We start from the raw sequence: 9589 nt of genomic DNA on the forward strand, positions 1-9589 counted from the left end.
TTTGATTGTGTTTCTGCAGGTTCACGTCATTTATCAGTGAACTATAATGTTCTCAACAACAGTCCAGTGGAGAGTTTCATGGTCTCTACATGTGTTTGTCTTCTGTTTTATATTTTTGAATGCATTCTTTTAGGGCGACTATGTAACATCTGTTGAGGGACTGTGGATGAAAACCAGACTTTTGGCTGACTCAGCATATTTACAACAATGTTTATCAAGGTGAATGTTCACTATTAAATAAACCAATAAATGAAATAAACAGAAACAACCTCAACATCTCCTGTGATGAACAATGAAAAACCCAAATTAAAATGCATTATGACATTTTTGAACATTTAAAAGGTTAGTTTGGGATCAGATTTTGATGTTTGTGAGGTTACTATAATTTAAGTTAATGAGGGTAAATTTGTGGGATTGTATTTATGAAAACTCAAATTTAAGGTTGAGGCAGCTGACACTGTTCTGTTCTGTTTTTTGGGCATTTCAGTGTTTTCTATTTGATATCATGTAGTGAGCTACACTGCCCCCTCCTGGTCCTGCTGCAGTAAGACAGGAAGCTTCATCTTAAAGTTAACAGGTTTATACAGTCGTCTGTTTCTATCTTTAACTCTAAAACCTCAACTTAAAAACCAGCCTTTGGATAAATGAGGACAAAATGCTCCAACTGCTCCAAAAACGTTTTCACTGTTTTGATCTAAAACTCAAACTGATCCTCACAAAAATCAAAACATACAAGAGCACAACACACTTCAGCAGTCAACTTCAAGGCACGTTGTTAGACTCGAGAGTCTTCATTTGTTGGCTGGTTTCCATTTGAAGGTATGAGTTGTGAACCAGTTTCATCAACAGCACCTCCGTCTGCAGGAGAGAAAATATTAAACAAAATCTCAACTTCGGAAACAGTTCTTCAGTAAATAAATACATGAACTACATTGTGTTCACAGGTGTGCTGCCAGGGATTTTGGGCCCCCATGTAAAGATATCACATTGGGCTCCATGTAAAGATATCACATCGGGCTCCATGTAAAGACATCACATTGGGCCCCCATGTAAAGATATCACATTGGGCCCCATGTAAAGATATCACATCGGGCTCCATGTAAAGATATCACATTGGGCCCCCATGTAAAGATATCACATTGGGCCCCATGTAAAGATATCACATCGGGCTCCATGTAAAGATATCACATCGGGCTCCATGTAAAGATATCACATTGGGCCCCATGTAAAGATATCACATCGGGCTCCATGTAAAGATATCACATTGGGCCCCAATAATAATAATGTGCTGAAGGCCAGATTGTAGCAGCCAATCACGTAAAAAATTGGTTGGGTATTACGTTATTGGCCTGGTAAAAAATAATCCTTCACAAATGTAATAACTGGAGCCAATAACGTAATAATATACTCATATCACTTTATTTTAATTTTTATTTATTGGATATTTTTTACCAGGCCAATAACTTAATAATGTTGCCCGTTTTTAATGTAATAAGCCAATTACATAATAAAAGTACTGAACCAATAACGTAATAACTTCATAGGTTATTGGTGATAAAGTTATTATGTTATTGGCTTATTACATTAAAAACAGGCAACATTATTACGTTATTAGCTGCTACACAGCTTTAACAGCCTAATTGTAATTTTAATATTAAAATTCTTAAATGGAAAATTCAATATAATGATATAATGAACAAAAGATTTTTTTTAAATAAGTATAGAACCTTTTTTTAAATAATTTAAGTGTATTTAATCATCCATCTTTTTTCATAATAGTAATAAATAAGAAATTCCCACAGACCTCCTTCAGTTACACCAAGTAACATCTCATTCAACACAATGCTGCTCACCTGTTTCATTTGGGTTTTGGGGTAGTCCATTACCAGAGGGGTTCGGGTCTGTTGTTCCTGGCAGCAGGAGAAGGAAGAACCGAGTTAGTATGAATATCTGCTAAAAGTTGACCTGCATTGATTAAATGTCAGATAAAAGAGGAGAGAAATGCAAACACTCTGAATCTTCTGTGAAGATATTAGCAGTAACTAATATTTGGGGAGCAAATGTTACATTAATGTTTCACTGTGGACTAAGTTTAACTAACAGGTTCATTTCCACTCATGGACTAAACCCACCTTTAAGAAACATTGGCTGACATATTGTGGCCCTCTCACTTCTCTCTTGTCTTTCTTTTCTTTGTTTTAATTAGGAGCCCTGATTTTATTTGATGAAGCTGTTGGGACATTTTGCTCTTGTAGCTCCTCCTCACTCACAACTCACTGCTAGCAGTGCTGCCTGGTTTGGAGACAGGACTGAACCATTTCATGTCAATAGAGGGGGGTGTTTGGGCAGTACAGAGTCTTGTGGTGAGAGTACACTCACAAGCTTGATGTGGTTTAGTTGTGTAGTGTTATTGGTCAGGTATGTGTCAGTTTGATTGAGCTGTGTTGATTGGGAGGGAGTGCAGAGCAGAGCAGAAGGTGAATACAGCACGAGGCAGCAGCTCAGTTAGCAGAGCGCAGTATCATTAACAAAGTTTATGTTTAGTAACTAGAAGAAAACCTAGTTAAACACTAGCGCACATTTCCTGCTGTAATAAGAAATAAAATCATAAAATCATCAATAAGTAAAAACTGAGTTTTTTATGTTGTTTCTAACTTGATTGATGTGTAACTTGGCTGCTGTAACACTGTAATGTCCCATTGCTTTGGCTTAACTCTCTATCTGCTCTATCTGTCTAATTACAGCTAATAAGAAGTTCAGTGAGTCTCAGTAGATTTTGTTGCACATGAACTTTCTACTAACTATCAATGTAAGAGACTTTTTATCTTTTCATTTATGGGATGAAACTTTTACTGATTCTAAGGATTCAGTCTCTAAATCAGCCGTGTTGTAACAACCGTTTATAAATCTATGACACTATTACTAACTATTGATTAGTTTTAGAGTGAGTGGAGCCTTTTGTAATGTGTAAATTGTAGAAATGATTACATCATCATACGCTGTAAAATAACTTAGAAAACTAACAGCTAGTTTTAACTGTAAAGATTAAACTTATTATTTATGGAGGAATGTTTAATTTAAGAATAATGTGCATTAATACAGTTTAGAGTTTACAAACAAATCGCTCATCATAGTTTAACAAGTGGAGTTCAAACACACTATAACTGCAGTTTACAACAGTTTACAGCAGTATCAGGTTAAATAATGATGTGTTATTTTAGAGTGATCTGGAAAATACAATACAAATAGAAAACAGAATTCCCCTTTTAAATGCCTGATTAAAAGTTGTATTCTTAATTCAGATTGTGAATTCAGTTATTTATTCCTGTTTTTAAAACTGCATTTTGAAATTGATTGATTTTTTTTAAATTATGTTTTTATTTACTATCTTAGTTAGTTTTGTAAATCTAATTAAATGCTTTATTCTGTCTCAAATGGTCAAATACCTTCATTTAAAAGGTATGAACTGATTTCCAAAATGCTGTAGAAATGAACTGTATATAGATTTATGTATATGCTATATTTATTTTAATGTATTCAATAATAGATTAATGTAGACTTGGTGGATTTGGTATGAAAGCCAACAGAAAGATAAAAACAAATGTTAAAAAATAAACATGATATATTTATAAAGAAAATATTATATTACAAACATTTCTAAATAATCTGTTGTCTGCTCATTATGATTATATAGATACAAAATATAAGTTAAACTCACCGTTCCTAAAACAGCTTTTGATGCGATACCTCCGTATGTACACAACGAAAACAAGAACAGCAGCAACAATAACACCAACAGCGATAAATATACCAGCAATCTCTAGATCTGTGAGCCCTGAAACAGATAAAAAGGTAAAGTAACAGTCAGAATCAAAGTGTCCATCATGTTCAGACATCATAACCTACACAAAGAGAACAACTAAAGGTGTGCATGCTCCTAAAATCTCCAATGATTGACAGATTCAAACAGCAGTGAGATGACTCTCAGCAGCCACAGTGATATTAGCATCCATCTTCTGAGCAGTTTCCTCCTGCTGGGCTCCACAGCTCAGAGGTTGCTTTTGGTCACAGTAGTGAGGAGGCTCATGTTGTTGTAGCATCCTGCTGTTTCTGACACGTGTTGATCCTCAGTAGGAAGGATGTTTCAATCACTGTCCTGTCACTCCACTTTAGGCTTTTTACAGCTGACTTTTGCTACACTCCTGCCGTACCTGAGATCTGCACATGTGTGGAAATCTGTCCATAGTCCAGGTTTTCTACATCCTGAGCCGAGGCTCACAAGTACAAGTCTGTGATGGACTCTGGATTCACTCTTGGGAGCACATCTTCACTTTATGATAGTTGTTGTCATGGCTACTACTGATAAACTTTATGTTTCACTGAGCAGACTGAGACATTAAGTAGCACTAGCTCACTAACACAGACTTACACAACTACTGTCCAGTAATGTGAAGATTTAAAGCAACAGATGCTTCTGGCTGGTGGGTCGACTCTACAGCTACTGAAGCTAGGGCTGGGCAATATATTGAAATTATATCCATATCGTGATATCCGACTAGATATCGTCTTAGATTTTGGATATTGTGATATATCATCAGAATTGTCTTTTCCTGGTTTTAAATGCTGCATTACAGTAAAATATGTAATTTTCTGAACTTACAAGACTATTCTAACTGTTGTATTATGTACCTTTTACCCACTTTTCATTGTTTCATAGTGTACATTTTTTGTGAAAGCATCAACAGTCATCTCTACAATATTGCTGCAATATCGATATTGAGGTATTTGGTCTAAAATATCGTGATATTTGATTTTGTCCATATCGCCCAGCCCTAACTGAAACACAATGAGAGCAGAGCCATACAATCTGCTGTTATTCAGCATATGTCTCTTCAACAGAAATACACTTTCACTCATTCAGACAAATTCATTTACATTCAGTTTATGAGTAAATATTTTCAGATTCTTTTACACGTGTTCATATCTGATTAATATTTAGAGATTTTTGGGCAAATTGAAATTTTAGTTCACACGTATACTGAGATACAGTTTTACTCTCCACACACATCAACATATAATACAAGGCCATAAAAGTCTCTGTTTTTAGTCACAAAGCTCACAGCAGAATCTATATTTCATTTTTGTAAAATGATTTAAAATCACAATCATTTATTTCACTGTGAAACAACAGATAAGGTCATTATTTCTGAATCTGAAATTATCCTCCAACCTAAAACCTCAGTTTGCTGCTTTAATAGTCAGAATTACTACAATTATTAAATTATAAAATAAGAAGATTTTAATATTTCTCATCTTACTGAAACAGGGCGAATACATACAAACATCATTTTAGTATTTTAAGTTATTTATTAACTTTATGTCACAGAAAACATGTCAAATAATGTTTTCAGATAATTGTGAATCAGAACAAATGAAGCAGAAAGTTGAGTGATGTGTAAACATTATATTTGATGTTATATTCAGTGTTAATGTTCAGTGTGTTACAGAGAAACTGAGAGCAGGACAGAGAGGTTGTTTCATTTACTGGAGAAAGTGAGTTCAGATAATTTACACTTCTTACTTCTGCTGTCAGGACAGACAGACAGACAGACAGACAGACAGACAGACAGACAGACAGACAGACACACACCTGACTGTAAATCACAGGTGTGTGTATCACACTATACTATATGTATGTTTCTATCATTTAGCTCTTATGATTGGTTGAATTGTACTACATGCTTTACTGAGCTGCACACTGTTACATTTAAAACTTCGTAGCATCGCTCCTTTACTGAGTAGCTCAGTGTGTAGAGAGGCTGCAAATCTGTTTAGAGCAGAGATCAGGAGAGAGGACAGAGGTCTCACGCTGATGATATGTGCTATTTTACAAATTAGAGTTTTTTTATTTAATGGTGAATGTGGTCGCTAACATAAAATCACTAAATGGGTTTATTTATTTAATCAGTGTCTGTCTGCAGTGTTAACAGCTTTACACACTGCTGCCATCCCAAAGCTTTCAACCTGTAGAGGAAACACTGACAGCAGAGAATGAGTAGAACTAAATAAACAGTGATGATAACTGAGCGGGTCAAACAGGTCAAACTGAGTATCTGCTCTTTGATTGGTGAGAAATGTTCATTCAACTTTTTACACATATTACTGTGTTTTTAGTTAGTGTTTAGTTTATAGTTAAAATTTTAGTTATTTATGTTTTATTATTTAATTTATTTACATCTTTTAGTGTTTTATGTTTCTAACTTGATTGATGTGTAACTTGGCTGCTGTAACACTGTAATGTCCCATTGCTTTGGCTTAACTCTCTATCTGCTCTATCTGTCTAATTACAGCTAATAAGAAGTTCAGTGAGTCTCAGTAGATTTTGTTGCACATGAACTTTCTACTAACTATCAATGTAAGAGTCTTTTTATCTTTTCATTTATGGGATGAAACTTTTACTGATTCTAAGGATTCAGTCTCTAAATCAGCCGTGTTGTAACAACCATTTATAAATCTATGACACTGCAGTGAGTAAAGACAGATGATTGGTGACTCAGTTCTGTTCAAACCAAGATATCATCAGAGATGCACTGATCCAATATACTGGAATATTCACAGAGATGAGACCAGTTTACATTAAAGAGAATAAATATCATATATTTAATATTTAATCTGTAATTCTAAAATTGTAACAAGATTTTATAAACTTTCTAGAACAATATTATTAAATGTGCACTGATGTAAAGATGTTGGTGTATAAATGTCTCCATGTAAAGTGATAATTAGTCTCACATACATTTACTTATAGAAGAATAATCCTAGTCAGTCCAATACAGTGAGGTTAACGATTAGGGATGAGTCATTAAAACCTAATAACCTAATAATCATTTGCATGGATTAGAGGTCTGTAGGCTGGAAGAATTTTACTTTTAATTAATGTGTTTCTGTAAAGAAATGAAGGCTGATTATCATTTAAATTAAGTTGGTGCAGTTAAAGCTTTTTGTTTGTTATGAATATTGAAAGTTATTTTTTGAAGCATTATCTATTCAGCTCTTGTGAATGTGGGCATGCAGTGAATATTCATTTATTCACTCTGACCATCCACTGGTTCACTGAACATGATAAAATGGGCTCATGCACATCCTTATTACAGATTTACAGTTTTTTAAATGATATTCAGACCTGTGGAGCCAAACATACATACATGCAGATATAGAGATCTGTGACATCATCAACATCAGGACTCACCTGGGATGTTTCCAGCTGTTCTGTATTTTAAGTTAAAACAACTAGTGTGTTTGTATGATATCAACATGGCAGAAAGGTCATACTGGACTCATGAACATTGACTGTGGCCACTGTAAGAATATTTTTGAGTTCATACTTGTTTTAAAAGGAGCAGCACTGCTGTGTACAAAAAACTAGAGGGAAGTAGAGACAGTGACGTCATCATAATCAGGACTCACCTGGGATCTTTTCACCTGTTCTGTCTTTTAAAATACCACCTAAAAGGGAAAAGGAAAGCATATGGTACAGTGTGTGATTATCAACATAGCAGACAGGTAATACTAGAAAAACAACTTTGCTACCCTGTTTATGAACAAAACTGTTGAAAACTAAAAAATAAACCACAGTCTCAGTTTTAACAAACATCCTGGCTTCACAGACACGACTGCTTTGTGTTGAACAAATGAGTGAGAGAAATAAACAGAAGCAGGAGAGAGCGCTGCAGATGGAAGAGGAAAACTGAACTAAACAAAGTCAAACTTCATTTCCCAGAATTCATCCTGATTACTACGAGCTAAATAAAAAGACAGTAAGGACGAAGCTCTGAACTCCACTCAGACAGCGAGCACACCCAGTGTGGTTTGCTAGCTGCACAGTAGCAGAGAGGAAAACGCTCCAGAGGGTCGTCACCACCACACAGATCATCTGCTGTCCTCTCCCCTCCCTGGAAGATCTCTACAGCTGATGTCTCAATGAGGCCCACAGCATCCTCACAGACCCCTCCCACCCGGGTCACACTCTGTTTGAACTGCTGCCATCAGGCTGATGTTACAGGACAGTAAAAACTCAGACAAGCAGGTTAAAAACTATTTTTATCCCAGAGCAATAACTGCTCTAAATGCTCCAAAAACCTGATCCTGTTTTAACTGCAACAGCTAATGTGTAATATTTAGGGGAATTGTGTAATACTGATGGCAGAGAGTGGAATGTGTCAGAATATCTCTGAGTCACATCTATTAACATCTTTCAATTTGACATTTGAAAGATGAAGCTCTGAGCGCACGTGAAAGGAGGAAGTGAGAGCAAACAACGTCAAACTACTTTCTGTGGTTCATTGAGGTTCATTTGGACAAAGAAATAAAAAACTATCAATAAAACTCCCAGTGGCCCTCAGGCAGCGGGCACACTCAGATTTTATATTTGATGAGAAATATCATCATACAGTTACACAGTAGATGATGTGATGCAGCTGTCACACATGTTTACTCACATACTTTTGCCTCACACAAATATGTAACATTGGATCATTTTCCTCAGTAATAAACAAACAAGTGTAAAAACCCACAAAATCTTCCACTTTTAGTTTAATCCTTTACCAGTTCAGCTCTTTTGGAGCTGTGATTAAGAGAAACACATCTACAGAAACTTTACAAACGTTTTGGCTTTAAAGTGTTTCAATGGAAATGTATCAGTTCTTTGTAGTTTTTGTATTGTACACAGTTTAGTGTGAGAAGATGCTAAGGGCCAGAAATGCATTAAATTAAATTGAACCCCAAGAGGTTAAGCTACCACCTAAAAGGAAAAAGGAAAACATATGTTACAGTGTTTGTGGTATCATCAACATAGTAGACAGCTAATACTAGAAAAAACAACTGTGCTACCCTGTTTATTGAAATAAACTGCTGAAAACTTTTTCACAAACATCCTGGCTTCACAGACTCGACGGCTTTGTGTCAGTCCCAGACGGGTTAAGGCTGGAGTACGCTTGAAATGAACTAGTGTAGGTCTTACAATGTGTCATATAAAGGTCAAAGTGTTTATATCTGCTCTGAACTGAGTGTAAAGCCTGGTGTTATAGAGAGACGTGATCATCCTTTAAATGGTGATAACAGTGCACACTTTCATACCGTCTCCCCTTCAAGACATCCATGATGTTAAAATCAGGAGTTTGAAAGACAAGTTTCTCTTTCTAACCTCCACACATCTGAACAATCACACATGGACATGAGTCCATCTGGGACTCTGAAACCAGTTCCATCACTAAATAAGAGTTTTACAAAGTACTCACCAAAAACAAGTTTAATGTGGAATATATGTTGTGGTTGATTTGGAAATTCACAGGTGTAGTTTCCACTGTCAGTCACCTTCATATTTCTGATGATTATGGAGGCGTTGCCTGACTTCAGCTCATCTGGAAAATGTTTGACTCGTCTTATGAACTGCTGATCTTGACCTGTACCAGCGTTATTGGAATCATAGCCCTCATCATACAGGAACACCTGACGACCATCTTTCTTCCACACAAACGTCTTGTTAGTAATGTCCGTTGTGCTGAGTGAACAGGGTAAAATGGCGTCACTT

The sequence above is a fragment of the Scomber scombrus genome, chromosome 3, assembly GCF_963691925.1.
Source record: "Scomber scombrus chromosome 3, fScoSco1.1, whole genome shotgun sequence".
Lineage (NCBI taxonomy): Eukaryota > Metazoa > Chordata > Actinopteri > Scombriformes > Scombridae > Scomber > Scomber scombrus.